General features: G+C 42.9%; 1 long non-coding RNA gene across 1 annotated transcript in view; it reads right to left on the bottom strand.

Annotated features, from left to right (window-relative positions):
• Positions 1–13,822, bottom strand: part of LOC124958445 (uncharacterized) — a 45,168-nt gene that overhangs the window by 13,634 nt on the left and 17,712 nt on the right. Inside the window, exon 2 of the long non-coding RNA XR_007103887.1 lies at positions 7,996–8,140. This is a non-coding gene — a long non-coding RNA (uncharacterized LOC124958445). The remainder of the gene's footprint in view (positions 1–7,995; positions 8,141–13,822) is intronic.

Raw genomic sequence — 13,822 nt, forward strand, 5'->3', positions numbered from 1 at the left:
AAATACACCTTTTCTCGTCACAAGTAATTATCTCAGTTATTTTGTTAGAGTAATATAAAGCAAATAGAGAAGGATTTGGGGAAACAGTCTCTCACAAATCAATAGTAGGATTATACCTCACTACAGCAATTTTGAAGGATAACTCAACAGTCTCAGTCAAAATTAACTGAAATCTCTGATGTCTCTGCATTTCTTCCTTGAAGATAGAAATCTGTTCCTTAGGGCCGGGATGTAGCTCAGTGGCAGAGTGCTCACCTAGCATGTCCAAGACTCTGGGTTGCATCCACAACACTGAGCAGAAGCAGAAGGAAAAGGAGAAGGGAAAACTGTTATTTACACTCCTCCTTTTAAAAGTAAATTCCCAATTCTTAACCGTTTTAGGAAATAATCATTATTCCAAGATTCTCTCTTCTTTAATTTAAAAAACACATTAATTTTTTTTTCAAATTTTGGGGTTGTTTTCCCTGTGTTTTGGTCCATTTAACATCTATTCCAGGCAGCATGATGAATCATCTCTCATTTTTGAACACTCTGTTAGGAGTGTGAGTATGGTGACCAAGGTGATCAATGTGATGCCATCTGATTTTTTTTTTTTTTTTTTTTTTTTTTTGTTACTAGGGATTGAATCCAGGGCCTCACACATGCTCCATACACACTCTACCTCCGAGTTACATCTCCAACCCATATTACTCTTAAAAAACATGCAATGAAGTAATGATATATTCTGCAATGATTGGAAAATAATGACTGTGTTTGAGTGCATGAGGAACTCCTGCATCCTGTGCATCCAAGTTGCCCTGTTAATATCTGGCCCGTTCCTCCTTTTCTAGCCTTGGAATATTTCCCACTGCCCTTTCAACTAAGCATATATTCCCTCCTTCAAGATTTCCTTGGTTCCTGGGCAGGAGTCCCTGTGCTTGGAATCCTGCCCCATCCCATCCTGTCAAGCTGTCTCCTGCGATCATTCCAGCAGCTCCTGAAGTCCTGCTTCCTCCACAAAGCCCTCCCCAGCTGAGAGCAAAGTGATTTTCCTCCGGCTTCCCACCTGTTCTGAGCGTGGGCAGCTCCCTCCTTCCTCCTACCCTGTGTGCACCTAAGGGCAGCAGGCTCAACAATGTCCTGTTCACTAAATGGCTGCAGTGTCCTGCATGTCCTTTTCTATGCATCTGCGTCCACGAAGGCAGAGGCTCTTATTTATAAATGTGTTTTGCTTGTATCAGCAGTGCGGGAGAGCTGAGTGGTGACTGTTTATGTTCACTGGAAACGACCTTGCAGAATATCACCAAGTTCAAAGTTCCATGGCACAGTAATCGAGTTTTTGCATATGGGGTCAAATTTGCTCTCTGCAAGATTTACTTGAACCTTTTTCCACCTGTTTCAAGTTTCCATGGGATAGGGTAAGTCTCATGTAAACTGGCAAGACCTGAACATTAAATCAGGGCATTTGCTTTCTTCCCCAAATGGTTAAAAATACTGCTAGCAGTCAAATCTGAATTTTAGAATCTACTCTCACATTTTCTCCCTTGTGATCCAAAAACACTTCATTGAACAGGACCCTACAAGGTTAGAAGTCAGGCATCTAGGACTAAAAAATACCTTCAGTTGTTTTTAAAAAAAATGGGAGTTTTCTTTAAATTCCTTTCTCTGATCTTGTCTCTGTCCGCCATTAACAGGAACTTCATACCCTTTTCAACATTGGGGAAAATGCTTGCTTTTATAGCCTTCTCCCAATGTCAAAACAAAAGTTCCCTTCTACTTCTTAGACTCTTCTATTTTTCTGATTAAGAGGAAAACAAATGTGCTTGAATCGAGGCAATTCAGGAATACTAAATCCCAGCAGAAACCAACCCCCTTCAATTTCCATGAACTGGTAGCTCGAATATTAACAGGCAACATGAAACAGGGCAAAGCAGGAATTGCATAATTTTCTGTTATTTTATCCTTAATTTTTCCTTAAGTGTTGCATGGATTTTTTTCAAAACCTCAATTTTGAATCTGTTATAGCATTAGGTGAGATACAAAGACATTTTTACATTATCATGTAAAATTGTGTTCTGTAGTCAGCAGTTCTCCAGAAAAGCAAAGGATTTTTCCCTTCCTCCTTTAATAGGGAGCAAGAAAAATCGAATAAGCTTAGGTTCCAAATCTTTGGCCCATGACGGTGATATTTTTCTATTTTATATAGGTACCTAAAAAACACGACAAGGAGGGCAAGCAATAATACACAAAACATTTAGATGCCAGAAAATGGAAGCACGTTAGGCTTTAACATTTCTGCCTTCTAAGAAACCAGTGGGAATGAGATGCCCTTCTTCAGCTGTCTGCTTACCACCGTTTGTGCATTCACACCCACTGTGTCGTGGGTCACCCGCACAGGACCTCAGCAGACAGACGGTAAAAGCAGGTGAGTGACCGCTGACTGCTGAACCCCGCCTCCCTCCTCCTCGGGCCATCTGACTTGATCCAAGGGCATCCTTGAGAGTGGGGAGAAATGAAGAATGGTTCTCCTACGGGTGGCAAGGAGGGGCCCTTAAAACCTGCAGATCCCCGTTTCTGCATGACCTTTGTCGGCATCCAGGGCCCTTTCCCTCCCACGCCAAGCAGACAATCCTTTCCCCAAATCCTGAAGATCAGCAATAATTGATTTGGCTTCTGGCCCGTACCCTTCTGGTGCAAACGCAACAGCACAGTTCACTAGCTCTTTCCGATTTGTCCCTGCCCTCGCTTCAAGTGACTCCTCACGTCTGATTAAAATCGGTAATGCGCTAGTCCTGGAGTGAAGAGGCGCTATTTATTTCTGTCAAGTTCTGCTTGGAAGGTTTGAGACTTCCTCCTACCAGACATTTTACTAGTAAACAGAAAAGTTACCCATATTGTCATGCTTGCCCTGACCTGCAAGCTAGTGAACAATAAATCTTAATTATAGTTAAATGCCAAAATCTGCGAAGAATGAGGCAGCACTAGTCAACTGTGAATTGGTCCGACTCCTCCGCCTGCCTCCGCCGGGCTGCAGCTGCAGGAATACATAAATTAGTTTGTGATTTGTTTGTGCCGGAACAATCAGTCGAGGCTGTTTCTTAAGAGCATTTCCAGTATCAGTGGACGCACTGGCATTCATCCTATTGCCATGTCAGATGCAGGTGGCATCTGGGAAGTTTTATTTTAAAGGACTTTCAGCATTATGCTTGGGTTAATAAGAAAGCGCTATTTTTAAATATCTCGGCAGTTTTCCAAAGTAGCGCTCAGTCTCCTGACATCTGCTCCGTCCGTACTTGTTACCTTTGGGTTTATTCGGAGAACCGCTGAATAACCTTTTTGTTAGCAATCGCCTTTTTGCACCATACAGAGCCACTGGAGTTCAAGGCAGGCGTCCATGCGGGGGCTCCCCCCACCCCTTTTCCCTTCTGCTGTAAAGTTTCTTGGTATTCAAGCATTTGCTTGTCATAATACTAAATAAAGCCGCCCTGTTGTCCTTTTCCCTGGGTCCTCTTGACATATTGGCACCTATATGCAAGAATTAGAAAGGTGATTGCCGACATAACTCTGTTCAATGGCTTCAGGCTGTTCTATCAATTTTGAAACTGTCAGGAGATTGGAGATGGAACTCAGAAGACAGAATGGAGTTTGGGTTGTTCAGTACTCAGTCCCATGAATCAATCTGCAATCTACTGGTATTATTTTAGACGCAGATCCTGTTGTCATTGAGAGTCAATCATCTGCTAGATGCCTCCATCGGGCAGTTTTCTATATAATAAGGCAGGCTCCGATTTCCAGCCTCTGGGATCAGCAGAGTAATGGCAGGCCTGGGGATGATATTCTACTAATGGCAAGGTGGATGTGTAAGTGGCTAAGAGGGATGAGGTACAAAAGCCCTCTCCCAACATTGGGGGTGGGGAGTTACAAAATAGGTAGATGTCTGTTGTATTTTTAAGAAAAATGAAAGGGGAAGCTTTGTTTGGTCCTTGAATAGTAATGTGAATTTCACTCAGGGTCTGCACAGATTTACCTCCCTTCCTGTCTTAAAATGCGTCATCTGTCATCCCAGCTCTCGAACAGCCCCCACCACCCGGGGCTCTTCCTGGCCCTCACAGGGCCACACTCTGTCACCAGCTTCCTGTTGTGTCACTGCTTTGTTGCTTCCTGGCGGTCACTCTGAGCCTGCCCTTCAGCCTTGTCTCCACCTTGGAGCTGGCTCTCTTCCCAGTTTCTCTTGTGCTAGCAAATGTGACTCCGCCTGGGTCTACACTTCAGGTCTTTAAAGGGCAGGACTTGTACTGGAGTCTTTGCAGCCAAACGCTACGTGGCAAGAGCTGGCACATTCCTGGCTTATGCACACATTTAAAAACTGAAGAGCTAGTTCAATGTATTTTTTTTTCTTAATTTTAGTGCTGGGAATCAAATCTAGGACCTAAGGCATGCTAGGCAAGAGCTCTACTGCTAAGCTATATGCCCAGCCCTTCAGTGTATTCTTATAGTTGCTGTCTTACTTGGCCTCCTTCATTTTGGGGGAAGAGTGCAAGAAGGGCTGCTTCTCCATTTCTAGATTTAAAAAGAGACCAAGAGAGATTGAAGGATAATAGGAGGCTAGGGAAGAGTAGAATGAGCTGGGTGTGATGGCATACACCTGTAATCCCAGTGACTTGTGGAAGCTTAAGCAGGAGGATCACGAGTTCAAAGTCAGCCTCAGAACTTAGTCATACCCTGTCTTAAAAAATAAGAAGGGTTGGGGATGTGGCTCAGTGGATAAGCAACCCTGGGTTCAATACCCAGCACCCCCCTCAAAAAAAGAGAGAGAAGAATTAGTTCTCAATCTGCCCACCCTGGCTCCATATAAGAGCATCCACTATCATTGATAGCAGCCACCTGGGTACTCTCTACCATATGTTGAGCAGTTTGCATGCATTATTGCATTTAATGTGCACAAGCACCTTGCCAGGTGGGCATTATTGGTCTTATTTTAAACCAGTGCTCACAGAACTTATTATTTTGCCCAGGGTCATACAGCTGGTGCATTTGTCTGACTGAACTCTTCTGTCCGGAGGTACAACAGAGCATCCCCAGGGACACACATTTCATCCAGGTTTCTGCTCAAATGCCACACCTTCAAATGGGGCTTCTGCTCAAATGCCACACCTTCAAATGGGGCTTCTGCTCAAATGCCACACCTTCAAATGAGGCTTCTTTAGATACACTGGTCTGTCCCAAACAGCACTATGTTACTTTCAGTCTCTTCATCCATCTTTATTTGGAGCATTTATCACACCTGATTTCAAATGTATATATATTTTTCCCAGAAGGATTGGTTTCAGGACCTTCTGAAGATATCAAAATCTTCTCAAAAGGTTCTCAAGTCCTTTATATAAAATGGTGTGTGGTGTTTGCCTATAACCTATGCATATCCTCACACTTTACATCACCTCTAGATTACTTATAATACCTAATACAATGTAAATGCTTTGTAAATGATTGTTATGTGGTATTGTATAGGGAATAATGACCCCCAAAAAAGAGTCTGTACATGTTTAGTACACATTCATTTTTTTTTTCCTTTTTAAATATTTCAGTCTGAGTTTGGTTGACTCCACAGATGAGGAGTCTGTGGATACAGAGGTCTGACTGTGTATGTGTTTGTGCTAGTATGTGAGTGAGATGGGAGACTGTTTTTCTCACTGCTTTATCTTCCTGGAGCATAGCAGGTATTTAGTTATCTGTTCAGTTATTGATTGAATAAATAGATGGATGGATGGATAGATAGAGTGAGTGAACAAATAAATGGGCAGATGGATGAATAAGGCTGCTTTTAGTTTCCAACTTGAACTAAAATAGTCAAAATGTTTGGTCAGGTTGCCAGAAATGACAATCCCTCCTACAAATGGAAAACTCAGAGACAGTTGTGCTCAGGATTCTGTCACAGACCACTAACAGATCTACGACTAAACTATTCTGTTTGTGACTAACAGGTTGAGCTACTTCCAGTTATTTTAGCACTGGCCTTCTATACCCTGTATGTAAATCGTGACTGGGAGATGCTCTAGTAGCTTCTCAAAATTTTCTTCCTGCAAGAAACAAAATTCTTGCTTAGATGTTGCTAATCAGACTACCGGCACTTGGGTGGCTCCAGAGAAGCACCTGGCAGCAAACCTGTCACACTGACGCTAGTGTCTTCTAGACAAGCAGGGAGCCATGGGTAACCCTCACTGCCTTGCCTCTAGCTGCTCTTCAGATCCATATTGCCTTGCAGGTGGTGGGTGTAGGGGGCTCAAAAATGCACAAGGAATGGATTTCTACTTCAAAGAGATGAGCATTTTTAATTAGGTCAGAACACAGGAACAAGAATACATGTTAAAGGGGATTGATTGAAGATACTGATGTGTTCAAAATCATGGGGGAAAAAAAACAGAGTTGACAGATTAAGGGGATCAGGAAAGATTTCATGAAAGAAGTGATTTCTGAGACCAATCCTGAAGGAACAGCAAATTTCCAACAGGCAAGGATGGAAGGACAGACATAGGCAAAGGCATCGCAATGGAGAGCCAAAGTGCAAACCCTGGGGGTGGAGCAGAGCCCGGTTGAGTTTGGCCAAGCATGGAATACATGCCAAGGAATTTCAAAAGATAAGGCAGCAAACAAATTAGGGTGCAACCAGCCAGCCAACAGAGCTGGCACTTAGAAGGCAAAATGGAATGGGCCATTCCTACAGTGGGACAGCAGTCTGTAATAACAAGAATTGGGTTTTTGATTCAAATTTAACTAGTATAAGTCAACTCTAAAGAGTTGATATTTGAATCAGTTATTAGAAAACTGTAAGGTACGTTTGGTTTAGCAATCTTCTCTTAAACCTGGAAATCTTAGAAAAGCTAAATAGAGATCAAGCATATGTGATAAAATTTAACTTCCACATTGAGATGTACTATAAGACATGTGCTGATGAGACATGCTGGATTTTGAGGCATGGTAGGAAGCAAGGATATCAAATATCTTATTCATCACTCTGATGTGGATTGTGTTTTGAAATTATATTGTTTTGAATTTCTTGGGTTGAAGAAAAATGCTATAGAAAGGAAATTTTTAAAAGGCAAAGGGAAACCATTGAAGTTTTTTGAGCTGGGTTGTTATAAGAGTGAGATGCTTTAAAATAAAGATAATTTAGAAAATGTATGTGAGGCAGGTTGTAAAGGGGAGAGACTAGAGACAAGCAAGTCCATTGAAAGATTTTTTTTCTTGTGCTGGGGATCAAACCCAGGACCTTGCACATGTTAGGCAAGCACTCTGCCACTGAGCCACACTCCCAGCCCTGAATATTTTGAATGGCTACATGAAAAAGAACCTAAATGAGTCAGTGACTCAGAGATCTGTGCTATACTTCCCAAATATGGCTCAAGGTTGGACTCCTTGATCTTAGGGATATTCCCAGTAGGCAAATACGAACCCTTAATCACCCTCCAAATACTTCTTAGGCTGGAAAGTTCTGGATTCTGTTGGGAGGGTTCAGTTACAGTGAGGGGTCAAAGATCACCCTAAAGGGTCCTGGACCAAACCTGACCCCTGGTTTGACTTGGAGGCAAACCTGACAAGGTTTGTTATTGCATCTCGAGCTGGAATTTACCATTGGAAATGCAGCCTTTGTCACTGGCACAAGGAGAACTGTTTTGCATTTGATGACATTTTCAAAATGGTGTGAAAAAACCTTGACGTTTTTATTAGAAAATCTATAAAGCCCAAACAAATGGTTTCATGCTGCTTTGCCTCATTCTTCATAGGTTCATGGGCAATCCATCATCCCTCCCACTTCCCCAGTGCCCTCCCACTCCCCTTGAACCCATCATCAACAACATCTTGCCCATGAACAAAAGAACCACTCAGAGAAGCCCTTTCACCCTTGGTCTTTTGCCTCTCAATGTTCACCCCTTAAATCAACTACAATCATCCCCTTTTCACCAGCTCCCTTCCTGAAGGACAAAACAATGTTGTCACCTCCTTTGAGAAACTCTTTACCTCTCATGACACAATTGTAGAAGCTTGACTTGCCATCTTTTCAATTAGAGCTGGAACTCTTTCTCTGCTCTCTTTTCCATTTGCTTTATCTTCTGGACTGAACCAAATCACTAAATTAAGAGCAAATAAGGAAATGTTGTCTCTCCTGAAAAAAAAATAAAATAAAACACAAAACTAAGTCTCTTTCTTAGATTGCTATTTTGAATAAAGTTCTCATCTATTGCAAATGTCAGATATGGTGAATCATCTCAGTCTGCAAATGTAGCTCTCCCACCTTACTCTTAACTCTAATACATCCAAACCAACACAACCTAAGTCCTTATAAATTCTACCACTCCCTTCAGTCTCACTGTCAGTCAGCTTTTCATTGCTGTGACAAAACACCTGAAGTAATCAACTTAAAAGGAGGAAAGGTTTATTTTGGCTCATGGCTTCAAAGGGTTAGGCCCATGGTTGCTTGGCTTGTTGTTTTGGGGTCCGTGGTGAGGCAGAGCATCATGAGGAGGAGCACAAAGTAGAGGAAAGTTGTTCACTTCATGGGAGGCAGGAAGCAAAGAGAGAGAGGAGGAGGATTGGTCCCTAAATCCCATTCAAGGACAGGCCCCCAATGACCTAACTTCCTTCCACTAGGCCCCACCTCCTAAAAGCCACCTCCCAACAGCACCACCAACTGGAGTCCAAGCCTTCCACATATGAGTTTGGGGAGACATTTAAGACCCAAATCATATTACTCATTGAACAGATTGTTATTGACTTTCTCTCACCCACCCAGTGGTGACCATTCTCTCTCTGCTTCCCACTCATCCCGCTGTAGCTGGTACTCCAGGTTCTCACAGCATGGATTCTCCATTGGACTGTGCCACTCTTTTTGCCACTTTGTGTGAGTCAGAGGCCTCTGTGGATGCCTTCACCATTTGGCTCTTTTCTTGGTTCTCTGCCTAGCTCCCTCTTAATGATTTTGATCACTCATTTTTTCTCTCTTTTCTGTCTTATGTTCACCTATTTATTTATGTCTTCATCCAAATCTGTTAGGTGGTCACCACTGGCCAAGTACTGTGTTAGCATGGAAATCCAGTTCGTGTTTACTGGTTTTAAGTAAGTCACCCAATCTCCTCATGAGCTATCCTTGTGAGGTAGGATTATCATTGGCTCCATCTTACAATTAGGTAAAAATGGAGGTGCCAAGAAGGTAAATCCCATTCCCAAGGCTTTCTGCGTCAAGGGGGAAAAGAGAGACACAGGTCTTCTTCTTCCAAAGCACAGTGGCTTTCTCCATATTCCTCTGTTTCACTTTTTCACCCACTGCTGTTCCACAGTCTCATTTCTGCCTGTCAGACCTCTCATCAAGCCTCTGCTGGGGCTTGTGTCACTCACGTTGCTTCCCTTCCTCTTGGTCCTTGCCTCTGTTGTCCCTGCATAGTTGCAGCCAGTCAGTAGCATTGCACACTAAGCTGGGGGAATAGATCAGCTAGAAGTCCTGCTCCATCTTAGAGTTCAACACCCTGGCTTGGTCATGAGCTGTCTCTAAAGTAGGATTTTCATCTCAAATTCTGTCATCAGTTGTCCCCCATCCTCTCTCATAGGTCCGCCACCTCCATCCCATCCTCCCCCACCATACTCCAGTCACTGGCTGGCTGCTTCATGGTAGGACTGTCCTCTGTGTTCTGAAACCATCAGGAACTGGAAAATCTTGGAAGCTGTTATGGTTCAGAAGTGATGTGTCTCCACAAAGCTCCTGTGTTAATGCAGGAATTTTTAGAGGTAAAATGATTGGACAGCAAGAGCTGTAACCTAATCGGTCCCTCAGTTTGAATGGACTGACTGGGTGGTGACTACACAGGTGGGTTGTGGCTGGGGGAGGTGGTCACTGGGGGCATGTCCTGGAGGATTCATCTGCCCTTCCACCCCTTTCCTCCTTCTTCCTCTTCCTCTCCCTCTCTCTCTCTCCCTCCCTCCCTGAGTCCTGACTGCCATGAGGTGAGCAGTTTCCCTCTGCTCTCCCATCCTTCCACCATGTACTGTACCTCATGTTAGGCCCAGAGCTATGGATTCTGCTGACCATGAACTAAACCTCTGGAATCATGAGCCAAAATAAACTTTTCATTTTCTATGTTGTTCCTGTCAAGTATTTTGTTCAAAGTAACAAAAAGTTGACTAACACAGAGGCTCACCAATGTTTGTCTTGTTTATTTTCTCATCCTCAATGTATTTTGTAGCACTCCCAGGGGCAAATAGATACAGACAAAAAAAAAAAAAAAAAAAAAAGGAAAATAGAAAAACCCAATAGACAGAGTCTCTGGCAACTCAAGTGACTATACCTGCAAGCAAACCCCACCAGGTGAGACACTCAACAAAGCTGCACTACAGACAAAGGAAAACATGCAAAAAAAAAAAAAAAAATCACTTTTTTTGTGTGTGAATTTTCTTCTTTGTGCACTGAGATTTGAAGGCCATATTTACTAATTTCACTCCTAGGACCAGGAACAAACCCAAATAGCAAAAAATACAATATTACTCTAAAAGGCACAAATTAGCCAGAGGAGGGGATCAGTAAGTACAATTCCTATAGTGCTCTGAGCCTGACAGGAATTCTTTTTTCCCCTAATCCATCTCCTCTGTCACCAAATGTGACAGTGGTCAAACTGGACAGGGAAAGCCACAGGGAAGAAGATACACCCTCATCCTTATCCCCTACCCCCAGGGACTGTCACCATTGAGGCAGGCACTCGTGTCTTCTCATGAAACTGCAGGTGTGACATTGAGGCAATGAATCAAGTCAAATAAGTCACTAAGCGTGGCTGGAGGAGTTTAAGCCAGAAGATATAGTGGGATAGACAGGAATCAAATTGGTCATGGGGAGGAGTAACCAGCCTTCCCTGCATTGTCACAGTGCCCCCTCCTCCCTCTGCCTGTCCTCTTCCCAACTGACAGCTCCAAAACTGTTATAAGAGAACAGGACCAGACCCGTTCTCCTGTGTCATGTCATCCCTGAGACAGTGCTCAGTAAGGAGCCCACTGCATGGATTTTTTTTTCCTATGGGAAGCAATGAGCTAATCCCCAATGCAGGGCATCTGTTTTTCTACAAAGAAGGAGATGTCTTCCTTCCAACCTCTTTGCAGCCCTCTCACCACCCTCTATATACACACTCTCACCAGAAACCCTTAAGGACAAGGAGGACTCCTAAGAGGGCTGGGCCTTCCTTTCCCGTGAACTCTGCTTGAACATTAGAGCATCTTTTGACACTGGTTACCTGAGGTGTCCTGTACTGTTTAAAATAAAGTACATACAGCTCAAGAAGAGAGAGGTTGGTGAAGCATGGCGGCACACGACTGCATTCCCAGCAGCTCAGGAAACTGAGACAGGAGAATCCCAAGTTCAAAGTCAACCTCAGCAACTTAGTGAGGCCCTGTCTCTAAATAAAAATATAAAAAGGGGTTGGGGATGTAGCTCAGTGGTTAAGTGCCCCAGATTCAATCCTTGGTACTGCTCCCCTCCAAAGGAAGAAGAGAAAGATGAGGAATGGTGGCAGCCTCATCTTTTGTTGGTGGTCCAGCTTTCCCCAAAGGCAGAGAGAGTACCTGCCTGTGCCAGTACTAAGCTGGGCATTGTCCTTCACTCCAGGAAACCATTCCCTTCCCAGATAGGCAACCAGGAACTTGTTCCTGACAGCAACCTGACATAGTGTACAAGAGAGGGAGACTGGGAACCTTGTAACTTACCATCTCCCCCTTGTTTGGTTTTATTCTCATCAGCATGTATTTAACAGATGTGTACCAATTTGATTTATTTATACATAGGATTAATATATATGCATACATATATATGGTAAATGCATATACAATTGTTCAGCTTGTGTGTTTCTTCATACCACATGCTCCAAATGCAGAGGCTGTGTTGCACTGAAGACCTATATTTTAGGCAAGGATGTCCTACAGTCATTTCTAGATGCTAATTGCGGCAGCTCCCAGGATTCCCAGCATGTCCGTCAGCTCTCTGAAAGCTCTTTGAGGGCTTCTCATCATTAGAATTCCCTGAGTTTCCGCTCCTTCCTTGCAAGCCATCTGGCCTCTCTGCACTGCAGCTGTAGTCCACCCTCCTCCTGCCCCCCACACCTGAGCCTTTGACATCCCCCACCTGAAGTGGATCCATCCATCAAGGAAACCCAAAATTACAACCAGGATTTTTTTTACCCAAAAATCTAGAAATATTTTTTTTTAAAGCTCCATTAGGTTTCAGCCTTATTTTTTTTTTTTCTCAAATTCATTATTTCTACTCTTGAAATATACATAACTGTGTACTGGAAGGAAGAAAAAAAGTCTACTTCCATTTAATCATGTTGCTCAATTAGCTAAGGCCTCTTGCCTCAGTGGTGTGCCTCTTGAACATTTATAATTGTCATTAAGCAGAAGAGCAGAGAAGGTCAGAATGCAGAGGGCTTGGAGAGTCAGAGGTTGCAGGCAATGGTGCAGGGCTTGAAGCCTCTGTCTACTTTGCTCCTGAAGAAGGGTAGGTGCCAACCAGCAAGTCCTTGCTCACAGTCATTAACCTCGGCAAGAGGGACATTTTGAGTGACAGAGAGCCATGAGAGCACCACGCAAAGGAATACATAACTGGTGGTGACATTTGTAGGATGCAGAAGCCTGGGAACGAGAAGAGAGAAAAGAAAATAAAAGCCCACTAGCAGCAGGGTCCTGTACCAAAACCCTGGGAGCTGGGCCTGTGGTGGAACTCCCAAGAGTTTGATTGACTTTTGGACTTTTCTTATCTTTGGAACTATGCAGTTCTTTCTCCCTCTCTTTCAACTCCTTTTATTGTTGTTGTCACTTCTGCTATTTGCTTGCTTTTATTTTAATTGAAGAAATACTGAAAAGCTGTTTTGCAAAGACCCCATAAGCAATCCAAAAGGTTCAGGACAGATTTCCCTTTATTCATAAGGTAACAAGTGTGACCTTGTGTTCCAGAGATACATGGCATGTGACTAGTAAAAGCAAATTCTGGACAATAGAGATGATGTCCTAGAACCCCTGATCATAAGTGGCCTAGGGAGATTTACCAAATCAATTTTTCTGTTCAACAGTATTGCCACCAAAAAAAATTTTTGAGAAGGCCTTAGCTCTTCACTCATTCACCCCTAGCCAGTGATAGCACATCAGAGGCAGATATGGATGTAAGACAATTGCACTGTGAAATAGAAAAAAATAAGGTCCAATTTCCAACTCAGGCAAAATATAGTACAGTGGCATGTACCGTTTATCAAGTGCCTGCTTTATGTCAAGTTTTAACACATAGTTTCTCATTTAGCCTTCTGTTATGGGATAGAGTGTGTCCCCACACCATCCCACCCTGAATTCATATGTTGAAATCTTAAACCCCAGTACCTCAGAATGTAACTGTATGTAGGAACAGGACTGTTAAAGTGATAATTAGTTTGAAGAAGGTCATGTGGATGAGCACTAATCCAATATAGTTTTTGACCTTATAAAACAAGAATAGGACAAAGATGTGCACAGAGGAAAGATCATAAGAAGTCATAAGGAAAAGATGTCCATCTGAAAGTCAAGGAAAGAGGGCTCAGAGAAACCAACCTTGTTCACATTTTGTCTTTGACTTCCAACCTCCAGAACTGTTAAATACTAGATTTTTACTGTTTGAGCCGTCCAGTCTATGGCACTTTATTATGACAGTTTGAGCAGAAAAATATACCTTTCCAATAGCCAACATTGAATATCTCCTCGATTTACAATGGGCTACATCCCAATAATCCCATTGCAAATTGAAAATATTATAAATCAAAAATGGATTTAATCCACCTAAATACTAAATACT

Source organism: Sciurus carolinensis, chromosome 1 (assembly GCF_902686445.1).
Source record: "Sciurus carolinensis chromosome 1, mSciCar1.2, whole genome shotgun sequence".
In the NCBI taxonomy this organism is placed as follows: Eukaryota; Metazoa; Chordata; class Mammalia; order Rodentia; family Sciuridae; genus Sciurus; species Sciurus carolinensis.